Source organism: Chenopodium quinoa, unplaced genomic scaffold (genome assembly GCF_001683475.1).
Source record: "Chenopodium quinoa cultivar QQ74 unplaced genomic scaffold, ASM168347v1, whole genome shotgun sequence".
Taxonomy (NCBI): domain Eukaryota; kingdom Viridiplantae; phylum Streptophyta; class Magnoliopsida; order Caryophyllales; family Amaranthaceae; genus Chenopodium; species Chenopodium quinoa.
This window is the reverse complement of record NW_018743199.1, coordinates 769055-786009: the sequence shown is the minus strand read 5'-3', so window position 1 is coordinate 786009 and position 16955 is coordinate 769055.

Below are 16955 nucleotides of genomic sequence, written 5' to 3'. Positions count from 1 at the left end.
ATTATTTCCGGATGAAAAAAAGTCTAAAAATTCCAAAATTAAAGCCTAATATCCTTACTTTTTGAGAAATTTTGGAGGTTTGTGCTCGGTATATAAAAACCTTGAGATTCTAGGGAATACATCTCGGGGTCATATAATGTCGTTTGGAACCATATATGATCATTATTTGTTGTAATAAATCTTCGTGGTAAAATTGAATTAATGAAATCAGTGCAAGTTGTAAATCGGTAAATTGGGTGTTTAAAGGCAAATTGGATGATTCCACCCACCCAATTGGACAACCGGAAGGTATTAGGGAATAGGGACATGGTAAAAATTTTGACAATTTCTATTATCGTGCGAAAAATAGTAAAAAATTTCCAAAATTGAAGGCTAATGTCCATGCTTTTTGAGAAATTTTGGAGGTTTCAGGGCTCGATGTCGAAAAGTTTTGAAATTTTAGGGAATACATTTTGGTGTCATATAATATCGTTTGGTACCATATATGATCATTATTTGTTGTCATAATGTTCGTGGTAGGCTTGAGTTAATGAAATCAGTGTAAGTTGTAAACCTGTAAATTGGTCGATTAAAGGCAAATTGGATAGTTCCACCCACCCAATTGGACTCCTGGAGGGTATTAGGGAACATGGTAAAGTTTTCACAATTTTTATTTTCGGGCGAAAAAAGTAAAAAAATTCCAAAATTGAAGTCTTAATATCCATGTATTTTGCGAAATTTTGAAGGTTTCAGGGCCTGGTGTCGAAAAGTCTTGAAATTCCAGAGGATACGTCTCGGGGTCATATAATTCTGTTTGGAACCATATATGATCATTATATGTTGTCATAAATGTTCTTGGTAGACTTGAATTAATGAAATTAGTGCAAGTTGTAAATCGGTAAATAGATTGTTTAAAGGCAAATTGGATGGTTACACCCACCGAATTGGACTCTTGGAGGGTATTAGGGACCATGGTAAACATTTCGACAATTTTTATTTTCGATCGAAAAAAAAGTCAAAAAAAATCCAAAATTAAAGGCTAATTATCCACGATTTTTGAGAAATTTAGAGGTTTCAGGGCCCGGCGTAGAAAAGTCCTGATATTGTAGGGGATACATCTCGGGGTCATATAATGCCGTTTGGAACCATATATTATCATAATTTGTTGTCATAATGTTCGTGATAAGCTTGAGTTAATGAAAATAGTGCAAGTTGTAAACCGATAAATTGGCCGTTTGGAACAATATATGATCATTATTTTTTGTCATAAATGTTCGTTGTAGGCTTGATTTAATGAAATCAGTGCAAGTTGTAAACCGGTAAATTGGTCGTTTAAAGGCACATTGGATGGTTCCACCCACCCAATGGGACTCTCGGACGGTATTAAATTATGTACCATGGTGAACATTTCGACAATTTTTAATTCTGGGCGAAAAAAAGTAAAAAATTTCAAAATTGAAGGCTAATATCCACGTTTTTTGAGAAATTTTGAAGGATTCAGGGCCTGGTGTCGAAAATTCTTAAAATTCTAGGGGATACATCTTGGGGTCATATAATGACATTTGGAACGACATATGATCTTATTTGTTGTCATAAACGTTCGTAGTAGGCTTGAGTTAATGAAATCAGGGCAAGTTGTAAACCAGTAAATTGGTCGTTTAAATGCAAATTGGATGGTTCCCCCAACCCAATTGGACTCCCATATGGTATTAGGGACCATGGTAACATTTCGGCAACTATTATTTCCGGGCGAAAAAAATTCTAAAAATTCCAAAATTAAAGCCTAATATCCATACTTTTTGAGAAATATTGGAGGTTTCGTGTTCAGTATATTAATGCCTTGAGATTCTAGGGAATACATTTTGGGGTCATTTTGAGGTTTCTTGTTTGGATCATATATGATCATTGTCATAAATATTCGTGGTAGGCTTGCGCTAATGAAATCGGTGCAAGTTGTAAACCAGTAAATTGGCCGTTTAAAGGCAAAATGAAGTGTTCCACCCACCTAATTGGACTACCGGAGTGTATTAGGGACCATGGTAAACATTTCGGTAATATTTTTTATCAGGCGAAAAAAAATCAAAAAATTCCAAAATTGAAGACTAATATCCACGTTTTTTTAAAATTGTGGAGGTTTTGGGGCCCGGCATAGAAAAGTCTTGATATTGTAGGGGATACATTTTGGGGTCATATAATGTCGTTTGGAACCATATATGATCATTATTTTTTGTCATAAGGTTCATGATAGGCTTGAGTTAATAAAATCAGTGCAAGTTGTCAACCGGTAAATTGGCCGTTTAAATGCAATTGGATGGTTCCGCCAACCCAATTGGACTCCCATAGGGTATTAGAGACCATGGTAAACATTTTGGAAATTTTGTGTTTCCAGACGAAAAAAGTCAAAAAATTCCAAAATAGAAGGCTTATATCAACACTTTTTGAGAAATTTTAGAGATTTTGGGCCCAGTGTCGAAAAACCATGAAATATTAGGGGATACATCTTGGGGCCATATAATGCTGTTTGGAACCATTTATGATCATTATTTGTTTTGTCATAAATGTTGTAGTAGGCTTGAGTAAGTGAAATCGGTGCAAGTTGTAAAGCGGTAAATTGGTCGTTTAAAAGAAAATTGGATGGTTCCACCCGTCCAATTGGACTTCTGGACGGTATAAGGGATCGTGGTTAACATGTCGGCAATTTTTATTTCCGGGCGAAATAAAGTCAAATTTTTTAAAATTGAAGGCTAATATCCACTCTTTTTGAGAAATTTTGGAGGATTCGATGCCTGGTGTCGAAAACTCTTAAAATTCTATCTCATGATCATATAATGCCATTTGGAAACATATCTGATCATTATTAGGTGTCAAAAATGTTCGTGGTAGGCTTGAGTTAATGAAATCGGTGCAAGTTATAATCCGGTAAATAGGTCGTTTAAAGGAAAATTGGATGGTTCTAACCACCCAATTGGACTCCCAAAGGGTATTAGGGACCATGGAAAACATTCCGGCAATAATTATTTCCGGACGAAAAAAAGTATAAATATTCCAAAATTAAAGGCTAATATCCACTCTTCTTGAGAAATTTTAAAGGGTTTTAGGGCTCGGTATCGAAAAGCCTTGAGATTCTAGGGAATACATATCGGGGTCATATAATGTCGTTTGAAACCATATATGATCATTATTTGTTGTCATAAATGTTCGTGGTAGGCTTGAGTTAATGAAATCGGTGGAAGTTATTGTAAACCAGTAAATTGGCCGTTTAAAGGAAAATTGGATGGTTTCACTCACCCAATTGGACTACCGGAGGGTATTAGGGACCGTGGTAAAAATTTTGACAATATTTATTTTTGGCGAAAAAAAGTCAAAATTTTCCAAAATTGAAGGTTAATTCCACGTTTTTAGAAAAATTTTGGAGGTTTGGTGGCACGGTGTCGAAAATCCTTAAGATTTTAGGGAATACATCTCGGGGTCATATAATGTCGTTTGGAACCAAATATGATCATTATATATTTTCATAAATGCTCGTGGTAGGCTTTCATTAATGAAATCGTTGCAAGTGTTAAATCGGCAAATTGGCCGTTCAAAGGCAAATTTGATGGTTCCACCCACCCAATTGGACTCCCGGAAGGTATTAGGGACCATGGTAAACATTTCGGCTATTTTATTTCAGGGCGAAAAAAAGTTAAAAAATTCAAAAATTAAAGGCTAATATCCACGATTTTTGAGAAATTTTGGAGTATTCGGGGCCCGGTGTCTAAAAGTATTGAAATTTTAGGGAATACATTTTGGGGCCAAATAATGTTTTTTGGAACCATATATGATCATTATTTGTTGTCACAATGTTCGTGGTAGACATGAGTTCATTAATGAAATCATTGCAAGTTGTAAACCGGTAAATCGGCTGTTTAAAGGAAAATTGGATGGTTGCACCCATCCTGGTGGACTCCCGAAGGGTGTTAGGGACCATCGTAGAAGTTACGACAATTTTTATTTTTGGGCGAAAAAAAGTCCAAAAATTCCAAAATTGAAGGCTATTATTCACGGTTTTTGAGTAATTTTAGAGGTTTTGGGGCCCGGTGACAAGAAGCTTTAAGATTTTAGGGGATAAATATCAGGATCATATAATGTCGTTTGGAACCATATATGCTAATTATATGTTGTCAAACATGTTCGTGGTAGGCTTGAGTTAATGAAATCGGTGCAAGTTGTAAACCGGTAAATTGGTCGTTTAAAGGCAAATTGGATGGTTCCACCAAGCTAATTAGACTGCCGGAGGGTATTAGAGACCATGATAAAATTTTCGGCAATTTTTATTTCCGAGCGAAAAAAAAGTCAAAAAATTCCAAAATAAAAGGCTAACATCCACGATTTTTGAGAAATTTTAGAAGTTTCGGGGTCCGGTGTCGAAAAGTCTTGAAATTTTAGGGGATACATCTCGGGGGCATATAATGCCGTTTGGAATCATATATGATCATTATATGTTGTCATAAATGTTCGTTGTAGGTTTTAGATAATGAAATCGGTGCAAGTTGTAAATCGATAAATTTGCCGTTTAAAGGCAAATAGGATGGTTCCACCCACCCAATGGAGCTCCTGAAGGGTATTAGGGACAATGGTAAACATTTTGAAAATTTTTATTTCCGGGCGAAAAAATAGTAAAGAAATTACACGCTTTTTGACAAATTTTTGAGGTTTCGGGGCCCGTTATCGAAAATCCTTGAGATTTTAGGGGATACATCTCGGGGTCATATAATGCCGTTTAAAACCATATATAATCATTATATATTGTCATAAATGTTCGTGTTAGGCTTTCATTAATGAAATCGATGCAAGTTGTAAATTTGTAAATTGGCCGTTTAAAGGCAAACTGGATGGTTCTACCTATCCAGTTGGACTCCCGTAAGATAATAGGGACCATGGTAAACATTTCGAAACTTTTTATTTCCGGGCGAAAAAAGACAAAAAATTCAAAAATTGAAGTCTAATATCCACGATTTTTGAGAAATATTGGAGTCTTCAGGGCCCGGTGCCTAAAAGTGTTGAAATTTTAGGGAATACATTTTGGGGACATATTATGTCGTTTGGAACCATATATGATCATTATTTGTTGTCACAATGTTCTTGGTAGGCATGAGTTCGTTAATGAAATCAATGCAAGTTGTAAACTGGTAAATCGGCTGTTTAAAGGCAAATTGGATGGTTGCACCCAGCCTGGTCGGCTCCCGGAGGGTGTTAGGGACCATCTTAAAAGTTACGACAATTTTTATTTTTGGGCGAAAAAAGTCCAAAAATTCCAAAATTGAAGGCTATTATCCATGGTTTTTGAGTAATTTTATAGGTTTCGGGGCCCGGTGTCAAGAAGCCTTAAGATTTTAGGGGATATATCTCGGGGTCATATAATGCCATTCTGAACCATATATGCTCATTATATGTTGTCAAAAATGTTTGTGGTAGGCTTCAGTTAATGAAATCAGTGCAAGTTGTAAACCGGTATATTGGCCGTTTAAAGGCAAATTGGATGGTTCCACCCAGCTAATTAGACTGCCGGAGAGTATTAGAGACCATGATAAACATTTCAGCAATTTTTATTTCCGAGCGAAAAAAAAAATCAAAAAATTCCAAAATTAAAGGCTAATATCCACAATTTTTTTATAAATTTTAGAAGTTTGGGGGCTGGTGTCGAAAAGTCTTGAAATTATAGGAGATACATCTCGGGGGCATATAATGTCGTTTGGAACCATATATGATCATTATATGTTGTCATAAATATTCGTGGTAGGCTTTAGATAATGAAATCGGTGCAAGTTGTAAAACGGTAAATTTGCCGTTTAAAGGAAAATTAGATGGTTCCACCCACCCAATGGGACTCCTAGAGGGTATTAGGGACCATGGTAAACATTTTGGAAATTTTAATTTCCGGGCGAAAAAATAGTAAAAAAATTATAAAATTGAAGGCTAATATCTACGTTTTTTGAGAAATTTTGGAGGTTCCGGGACCCGTTGTCGAAAATCCTTGAGATTTTAGGTGATACATCTCGAGGTCATATAATGCCGTTTGGAACCATATATAATTATTATATATTGTATTAAATGTTCGTTGTAGGCTTTCATTAATGAAATCGATGCAAGTTGTAAATCGGTAAATTGGCCATTTAAAGGCAAACTAGATGGTTCTACCTACCAATTGGACTCCCGTAGGATATTAGGGACCATGGTAAACATTTCGAAATTTTTTATTTCCGGGTGAAAAATGTCAAAAAAATCAAAAATTGAAGTCTAATATCCACGATTTTTGAGAAATTTGGGGTTTTAGGGGCCCGGTGTCTAAAAGTATTGAAATTTTAGGGAATACATTTTGGGGCCATATAATGTCGTTTGGAACCATATATGATCATTATTTGTTGTCAATGTTTGTGGTAGGCATGAGTTCGTTAATGAAATCAGTGCAAATTGTAAACCGGTAATCAGTTGATTAAAAGCAAATTTGATGGTTGCACCCAGTCTGGTGGACTCCCGGAGGATTTTAGGGACCATCGTAAAAGTTACGAATTTTTTTATTTTTGTGCGGAAAAAGTCCAAAAATTCCAAAATTAAAGACTATTATCCACGGTTATTGAGTAATTTTAGAGGTTTCGGGGCCCGGTGTCAAGAAGCCTTAAGATTTTAGGGGATACATATCGCGGTCATATAATGCCGTTTGGAACCATATATGTTCATTATATGATGTCAAAAATTTTCGTGGTATGATTGATTTAATGAAATCGGTGCAAGTTGTAAATCGGTATATCGGCCGTTTAAAGGAAAATTGGATGGTTCCACCTAGCTAATTAGACTGCCGGAGGATATTAGATACCATGATAAACATTTCGGCAATTTTTATTTCCAAGTGAAAAAAAACTCAAAAAATTCCAAAATTAAAGGCTAATATCCATGATTTTTGAGATATTTTAGAAGTTTCAGGGCCCGTTGTCGAAAAGTCTTGAAATTCTAGGGGATACATCTCATTAACATATAATGCCGTTTGGAACCATATATGATCATTATATGTTGTCATAAATGTTCATAATTGGTTTTAGATAATGAAATCGGTGCAAGTTGTAAATCGATAAATTTGTCGTTTAAAGGCAAATTGGATGGTTCCACCCCCCAATGGGACTCCTTGAGGGTATTAGGGACCATGGTAAACATTTTGAAAATTTTTATTTTCGGACGAAAAAATAGTTAAAAAATTCTAAAATTGAAGGTTAATATCCTCGTTTTTTGAGAAACTTTGAAGGTTTCGGGGCCCGTTGCCGAAAATCCTTGAGATTTTAGGGGATACATTACATCTCGGGGTCATATAATGCCGTTTAGAACCATATATAATCATTATATATTGTCATAAATGTTCCTGGTAGGCTTTCATTTATGAAATCGATGCAAGTTGTAAATCGGTAAATTGACCGTTTAAACACAAACTGGATGGTTCTACCTACCCAGTTGAACTCCCGTAGGATATTAGGGACCATGATAAACATTTCGACAATTTTAATTTCCTGGCGAAAAAAGTAAAAACATTCAAAAATTAAAGGCTAATATCCACGATTTTTGAGAAATTTTGGAGTGTTCGGGGCCCGGTGTCTAAAAGTATTGAAATTCTAGGGAATACATTTTGGGGCCATATAATGTTGTTTGGAACTATATACGATCATTATTTGTTGTCACAATGTTCGTGGTAGGCATGAGTTTGTTAAAGAAATCAGTGCAAGTTGTAAACCTGTAAATCAGCTATTTAAAGGAAAATTTGATGGTTGCACCCAGCCTGGTGGACTCCCAGAGGGTTTTAGGAACCATCGTAAAAGTTACAATTTTTTTATTTTTGGGCGAAAAAAAGTCTAAAAATTTCAAAATTGAAGGCTATTATCCACGGTTTTTGAGTAATTTTAGAGGTTTATGGGCCCGGTGTCAAGAAGCCTTAAGATTTTAGGGGATACATATTGGGGTTATATAATGTCGTTTGGAACCATATATGCCCATTATATGTTGTCAAAAATGTTTGTGGTAGGCTTGAGTTAATGAAATCGGTGCAAGTTGTAAACTGGTAAATTGGTCGTTTAAAGGCAAATTGGATGGTTCCACCCAGCTAATTAGACTGCCGGAGGGTGTTAGAGACCATAATAAACATTTCGGCAATTTTTATTTTCGAGCGAAAAAAAGTCAAAAAATTCCAAAATTAAAGGCTAATATCCACAATTTTTGAGATATTTTAGAAGTTTCGGAGCCCGGTGTTGAAAAGTCTTGAAATTCTAGGGGATACATCTCTGGGATATATAATGTCGTTTGGAACCATATATGATCATTATATGTTGTCATAAATGTTCGTGGTAGGCTTTAGATAATGAAATCGATGCAAGTTGTAATTTGGTAAATTTGTCGTTTAAAGGCAAATTGGATGGTTCCACCCACCCAATGGAACTCCTTGAGGGTATTAGGGACCATGGTAAAAAATTTGGAAATTTTTATTTCTAGGCGAAAAAGTAGTAAAAAAATTCTAAAATTGAAGGCTAATATCCATGTTTTTTGAGAAATTTTGGAGGTTTCGGAGCCTGTTGTCGAAAATCCTTGAGATTTTAGGGGATAAATCTCGGGGTCATATAATGCCATTTAGAACCATATATAATCATTATATATTATCATAAATGTTTGTGGTAGGCTTTCATTAATGAAATCGATGCAAGTTGTAAATCGGTAAATTGGCCGTTTAAAGGCAAACTGGATGGTTCTACCTACCCAGTTGGACTCCCGTAGGGTATTAGGGACCATGGTAAAGATTTTGAGAATTTTTATTTTCGGGCAAAAAAAGTAAAAAATTCAAAAATTAAAAGCTAATATCCACGATTTTTGAGAAATTTTCGAGTCTTCGAGGCCCGGTGTCTAAAAGTATTGAAATTATAGGGAATACATCTCGGGGTCATATAATGCCGTTTAGAACCATATATAATCATTATATATTATCATAAATGTTCGTGGTAGGCTTTCATTAATGAAATCGATGCAAGTTGTAAATCGATAAATTGGCTGTTTAAAGACAAACTGGATGGTTCTACCTACCTAGTTGGACTCCCGTAGGGTATTAGGGACCATGGTAAACGTTTCGAAAATTTTAATTTCCTGGCGAAAAAAGTAAAAAAATTCAAAAATTAAAGGCTAATATCCACGATTTTTGAGAAATTTTGGAGTTTTCGGGGCCCGGTGTCTAAAAGTATTGAGATTTTAGGGGATACATCTCTTGGTTATATAATGCTATTTGTTACCATATATGATCATTATATGTTGTCATAAATGTTTTTGGTAGGCTTGAGTTAATGAAATCAGTGCAAGTTGATGTAAACCGATAAATTAGTCGTTTAAGGCTAATTGGATGGTTCCACCCATCTAATTGGACTCACGTAGGATATTTGGGACCATGGTAAACATTTTGGCAATATTTATTTCCGGGTGAAAAAAAGTCAAAAAATTTCAAAAGTGAAGGCTAATATCCGTGCTTTTTGAGAAATTTCGAAGGTTTCAGGTTAGGTCAATAACAAGTCGGGTTGATTTCGGGTCGGGTTTATAACAGGTTGGGTTAAATTCGGGTCGGGTTAGGAACAGATCGGGTTGAATTCAGGTCAGGTTAGTATTAAGTCGGGTTAAATTCGGGTTTTGACGGATTAAAACGGGTTTGGTCAATTTTGGTTCAAGTCGAGTTCGGTTCGGGTCAATATTTTATGGGTTACATTTCGATCGATCATCTCCAGGTCAGTTCATGTTCATGTCTCACATACTCGGGTCAACTCGGGTCTAGGGTTGGTTTCAGGTCGGGCCAGGACGGGTTTGGGTCACCATTTTTCGGGTCGGGTCAACTTTTGACAGCTCTAGGCACAACTAACATCACGAACATTGATTAGTAGATAAAAATCATCAACTTTTGATAGGGATACAAGTTATACAGCGCATAGCATCAACTACCCTTTTATTACTATAAATATTTCAGTTTGAGTGCACAAAATTACTCATTAATGGCATGCATTGCATCTAAATTAAGGTCTGTTCTCTTGAACTTAATTTCAGTTCAGCTCCAATCAGTTCATTTCCTAATTTTCTTCTAGGGCAGTTCAACTCAGTTTAGTAAATCAGAATAGACACTTAATAGTTGGTGATGTCTAGCTCATCATAGTCAAGCAGGTTCGAAGTGTTAGTTGCACCTAATCTATATTTTAGGGTGTTGATGTCAAATTTGTCTTTTAAATCCAAATTTAAAATAAATTGGGGTGGATGAAGAATGAAAGTGAATAAGCTAAATTTGAATGGGGAGAGTAAATTAGGATGGCTATTGTTAGTATGGAGTACTTGTACTACTAATTTGAATGTGAGTGGATTTTCAGTTTACTTCTAGCCTACTAAGAATGTATTTAAGGACGTTTTGGTTGTTTTTTCTTGCAATATGTGTAAAATGGTTGGTGACGGTGCATGCAAACATTACTCTAGGCACATAAGTTAATGGCGGAGTATATCTTCATTTACACTATATTCGAGTTTATAATTCTCCATACAATTTGCTAAAAATAGCGGAAACTGATTTTGATACACTTCTGACGTGAGAAAAGAAAAACAAAATTGCGTGTGCAAATATCATTTTCTAAATTATGTGCATTTTAATCTCATCATACTTAATTGGTAAAGCATTGGATGCAAAATTTAATTCTTGTGCAGTTATTATTATTATTTTTTAAAGTATTGTATGTTATATCTATGAATTTTGTGTTTTTGTCTATAACAAAATAGGTGTATCACGGAATTGATTTTACATCCAATGTATTACCAATAACTCATTTGAATTGAAAACTTATCTTAAATTAACATTTTCTAGAACTATTTGAGAAGTTGTTTCCCAAAAAAAAAAAAAAAAAAAAAACTATTTGAGAAGTAAAAATGTTATTGATTGGTTATTTGCGTACGATCATAGAGTTTCACATCATTTTTACTAAAGATTTATCATCAGGAGGCAATTCCTTAATAAGTTATAAGCAAATTCATTATCATTATACATAATTTTTCTAGTACCTAATAAGCGATCCATTGTTAGTTTGTTAGCAAACATCAATACATCATTTAATTGAAGCAAATTTGTTTACAAATTAAATTAGTTTTAATATAATATATAGTACGGAGTATCTCGGATGAGCAATTGAGCATGACACACATTTGAATAATGACCGCCAATAACGTATTTTAATTACCTTAAAAGTCAAATAATCATTAAGTCAAATCAAACACACGTTTGTTCAACCATGAAAGCCGCTTATGAAATATCGAAATGTAGTTAAATTTGCATCCCACTCTATGCTGTATTCCAACTTCATAAGAATATCTATCTGTATTCCACAAATATATCAGATCACCCCACTTTAAGTTCATTGACTTATACCTTCACAGTTTGTTGACTTTTTTCTAAACTAGAAATCAATAATGTACCAAAAATAAATAATAATATCAGTATACATTTGTTTAACTAACCTAATCTTTGAAAGAAGACACATATGAAAGCGAACTACGGCCAATTAATTGGTTGTTGGTGCAGTGGTGATATGATTGGGACGGACTACACTTGGTAGGGAGAACTGTGTATTCGATACTCGCAACAACAATTGGGAGGAGATTGGAATCTAACCATTTATAATTGATCCCCAAATCGGCAAATCCTGATTAATCCAAAGGATGAAAAAAAAACCTTGGCTTAAACATGAATATGAAGAAAAGTTTACTTGCATGTTCAAGTGACATTTCACAAACCTAAAATTAATTATATTTGAGCTGAAACTACTTATATATAAAAATCTTTTTTTTTTTAATAATTATTACTCCCTCCGTCCCTAAATTACATTCCTCTTTCTCTCTATTATGTGAGGATTAAATACTAGAAAGAGGAATGTAATTTAGGGACGGAGGGAGTAGTATAATTAGACACAATATATAAGGTCAAGCCAATCAAGAGAGTATTAATGTATTATTCAATATGTATATCATAAATCTTAGCTCATGTTGACTACTACTTCATTTGTATATATCTTAATCTAATTACATCCAATGCAAATTGACTAATCTTGTCGAAAGTAGTAGTTGATTAATTAAATATGGGTGATAATTTATAAGATTTCCATCTATGAATTCTGACTTTTGCAAGCTTTATAGTTTATAATTTATGTTTCGGTTGAAAACAATGGGACCTTGCCGAAGGTCCACTGAAATGGAGAAGACTGGATTCGATCCAAGCTGTGTTGGGCCGAAGGTTTCCTGCACAGTGAACACACGTAAACTAGCCTCGGGGGTGTTTCCGAGGAAGGCCCCTCCGATGCTAAAGTCAGTACAATGTGTAAAAAGGAAGACACTATGCAAGAGAGTTTGTAGCTTGAGGCTTTTGTGGAGTATTTCTCAATGCAAGAATGAGCATATGAATTGGAATAATCAGTGTATGTGATAATGTATGTGATCTCCCCTTGAATGTGTTAATATGAGGGCTTTTATACCTCATCATACTTGGAGAGGTTGGGCTTTAGCCCAATTGGCTTACTTTGTGGGCTGACTTTTGACTTTTGAGCAATTGGAGAGTTGAACCTTGACCTTGGGCTTTTAATTGGATCATTTAGTGCTCAGGCCCAATTTTGACTAAATTGGACCCAAACAACTTGCCCCCCAGACCCGATTTGGAAGAATGACGGGTCGGGTTTGATTTAACTCAGAAAAGGAGGGAAGTAAATGATTTAATTGATCCAAAAATTTGAATTTAAACCGTAATTAATGAGATAACAACGGTTAATGATTTGCGGAAGTTGGACGGATAATGGGCGGTTTAATCACAAGACATGTGTTTAATGGTTACTTAGTGGGTACTTAAGAGAAATTAAAGCACAGACTCTTCGTATCCCGTACCTGGAGATATAAACAGAGGCGCGTCATTCTCCTCACTTATTCACCAACACAAACCCAGAATTCTTCGAGAGAGAAACCAAGAACCCGCATCAAAACTTCGCAAATTCCCCCGAGCATTGAGCTTAGAAACTGAGACTTGCCACTACGAACTCGTAAATCGGCAACTTTCGCTTCAGATTAAGGTAAATTCCTTTGATTTCAGTTTATTTTTCTTCGAATTCGAACTCCTTCCCCTTTTCTTTCGACTTTTCTCTTCGAAATAATCCATGGCAAGAGGAGTTAGAGGTAGAGCCCGTGCTCCAAGAAGAGCAAGGCCGATTCCCGATCCTAGGAATAGGATTGGGACCTGGAATGGTCAAAGGCCGGAGTCTGACCCTGCTGATGGGATTAGGGCGACTCCCCTTTCCTCGGCTCCTCCTCAAAGAACGGATGAGCCGAGTGCTTCTGGACGGGATGATGAAATTCCCGCTGTCCTTTGGGATATCCTCCCTGGGTTTTCAGAGTGGGAGAATGCCGAAGTCGCTTCGGCCATGATAAAGAACCGCCCCTACTCATGGTGGGTAGAGAACGCCGATCAATATCGATTTGCTGAGCAAATTGAGTTGCACTACGGCATTTTTGAAGCTGATGGATATTGGTGCCGAATGCCCTCAGCATCCGATAGAATCCATCGTCCACCCCCGGGGTATGTGGGGGTGTACACGAGACAGCTTCAGTATGGGCTGAGGTTCCCTTTGGACGTTTTCGTCCGAGACTTGCTGATCCATTACAGCATTTCCCTATGTCAGCTAACCCCCACCAGCATCCGAAGGGTGATGACATACTTATGGGTCTGCAAGTTCTTCAAATACGTGCCGAACCTGCACTGCTTCAGAAAGCTCCATCGGCTAGTGCCAAATATTCAGAGTGGGCACGGAAGCCATGGTTCTGGGTGGTATCGGATTGAGTCCCGGCCCCAATACTTGACCATGTGGCCAAATGACTCTTCAGACAAGGACTGGAGAGGTCAATGGATTTGGGTTAGGGCACCCATAGATCCGGGCCACCCTTGCGTCTTCAGCGCTCCCCGGTACTTAGCTGAGCCTGATCCCGAAATGGGAAGTCTAGGTCCCCCCGCAGATAACGGGGCGGATCCGAACCTGGATCAGCAACATATCTTCGGCAAGCTGCCGAACCCGGGGGGGAGTGGTCGAATGCAGCATATCCCGGAGACTTGGCTCCCCGATACGCATTACGTTTTCCAAGAGAATATGCTAGCAGCTGTTGGCCTCAGCCGAAAGTTTAAGGATGGTAAGCTTCTTCGGCTGGGGCCGAGGCTTTTTAACTACCTCTTTTTCTTCTCTCGCTTTGCTTTTTTATGCTGTGCCAACATATCTGAGCTAAACTTTTTCCCTTTCCTTTTTTCAGAGCGGGACGAGACCAACGTTGGTATTAACTACGCTCGTCTTGGTGTTAACCGAGAGCGAGTTGTAACTGAACGGGCCCCGTCTATCACTGAGCCGAGGCATAGGGAAGTTCATCTGGACTCTTCCCACTTCCAAATTGAGGCTGTTGCTCTGTATCAGAGGCAGAAGCCTTGGTGGAAGAAGAGAGACCCTTGGTTTCAGCTGCTGAACGAAGAAGCTGAAGCTGCCCGCACAGCCGAAGAGGTTGCACGGGTACTTGAGGCTTGTGAAGGAGGAGAAGGGTCCTCCAGAGCTGCTGAAGCCGAAGCTGCAGCTAGAGCAGCTGAAGAAGACGAGGCTTTGCTGAAAACCTCGGTGAGTTTTCAGACAACTTTTTTTTTTTTTTTTTTTTTTTTTTTTTTTTTTTTTTTACTCACACTCTTCTTCCCCCCTGTCTGTTACAGTCTGAAGAGAGTAACAGACACAGAGAAGGCAAAGCTCCTGTTCGTCCCGAAGATCAAATACAAGAGTCTTCAGACTCAGATATGGACGAGCAGCCCCTTCTGAAAAGGCGCCGAAGGATGGCCATCATCGGCCCTCATGATTTTCAGCAGAGGCCGATGACCATCGGCGTCGCAATAAGGGAACCTGAGGAAGGCAATGGATCGCCGAGGGTTCCCCAGCCAACACCCCAATCTCCTCAAAAGACCCCTCCGCCACCTCCTGAGATGGAGGTGGATTAGAGAACTCCCGAACCTAAGGGAGGGGTCCAAGAAGAAATCAAGGAGAGTGCTGCTGAGCACGAAAATAAAGATGCCGTGATGTCAAGTGCTGAAGGCTTCACGGCAGATATCGCAAGAGAGGTTGAGGCTTTCGTCCTCACCCCTGAAGAAGAGGAGGTCATAGTACTTGACTCCTCTGAGAAGGACGATGCTGAGACAACCAAGGCTAATCAAGCTCCATCGTCGTCCTTCCCTTCTTTCCAGACTCTGCATTCTGGAGAAATGGGTTTCTCGGCCCCCCGAATTCCAATCCCAGATCACATCTGGGACCTCATATGGGGTCAAAACCGAGAAGGAGCTGCAGCCTACTTCGGCAATTTTGCTGGCATGTCCGAAGTAGACAGGGCAAGGATCTGGTCGCTGAAGGCCACTGCTGGGATGGGCGAATCCAGTAGATCAGTTCCTGACCCAGCCAGGTCTAACCAACTGCTGATGATGCAGGTAATTTTCCTTCATTTCCTCCGAAATTCAGCTCTATTTTTTTTTTTTATTACTTATTTTTTTTTTTGTCTTCCTGTTTTCAGTTCGTGCACAATCAGACTCTCACTGTAGAGCTGATTGATACCCTACAAGATAGGGTAGACGCTGCTGTGCACGAAAGGAAGGTGGCTGAAGAGGAAGTTAAGCTTGCTAAGCTGAAGCAAGCAGCAGCTGAAGAGAAGCAGCAGGAGGTTGAGGAGTACGGTAAAAAAGCTGCCGAAGCTCTGAAAACCTTCTGCGATGCTATGGAGATGGAGGTTTTTCCCCCACTGATGGAAGGGGAAAAATTCCTCCAGGAGCATATGGGAGTGGACGTCTCCAAATTCAAGGCTGCTATTGAGAGCCGAATTCAAGAAGGAACTGCTGCACAAGCTGAAGTACAGCAGCGTCTAGAGGCTCTTGAAGCCAGCCGAATGGCTGCTGAAGAGCTGCTCCTGGCCAAAGACGTCCAACTCTCAGAGGCTGCTGCTGCTGCTGAAGCCCAAAGAGCTAAATTCCAAGAGGCTGAGGATCAACTGCTGATCCAGAAAGTTGAAGTGGCCCAAGCTCAGACAAAGGCTTTCCAAATTCAGCAAGAGCTGAATGAGCTGAAGGGTTCCTCCTCCAAAGTCGCTGATGAGCTGAAGAAATCCAAGGAAGACTTGGAGGAGACCCAGAAGAAGCTGGCTGATGCTGAGGCTTTACTCAAGGTCCGTGTTTATACCCAAGAGGAATATGAGATGGGTTTCAGAAACGGATTCCGAGTATGCCGAAGAGTCTGCCTTCATGCTGAGCCGAAACTGGACTGGTCTAAATGTGCTGAGTGGGTCCAGAATCCCGAAGACCCTCACATGAAGTATGCAACTCCAGCTGAAGCTGAAATTCTTAAGGCTGAGGAAGCCGAAGAGGAAGCTGAAAGACTGGAGTTGGAAGCTGAGCAGAGGGAAAGGGAGGCTCGGCAAAGTGCAAAGCCCGCCTCTTCTGCTGCTGGGGCTGAGGCCACCATGGGACTCAACGCTGATCAGTCTGATCCCCCGGCTGAAGCATAGGAACTCGGGCAGTCGTCTTCAGAATCTTGCGGTTCATCATGTGCTTAACTTTAGACTTGCCGCTTTCTGAGTTTTTTGCCTTGTTTTTTGCTTCAGCTTGCCTTGTCGTACAGCAGTTTTATTTTTTTGCTTATGTACGTATTTCGGCAGCTGTTATTTTCCGCTTGTGGGCGGCTGCCGATACTGAATTATTGAACTTGTAGCTCAACTTTTTTTTTTTCTTCAGTTGCTTTATTTTTGAATGCTTTACTGTTTCTTTTCTTCAACTCTGCCGAACATAGCTGCACTGCGTGCTTCTTGCCCCCACAGAAATTGAAGTATGACTTTAGTTGAATAAGCAATTTCTGAACTTC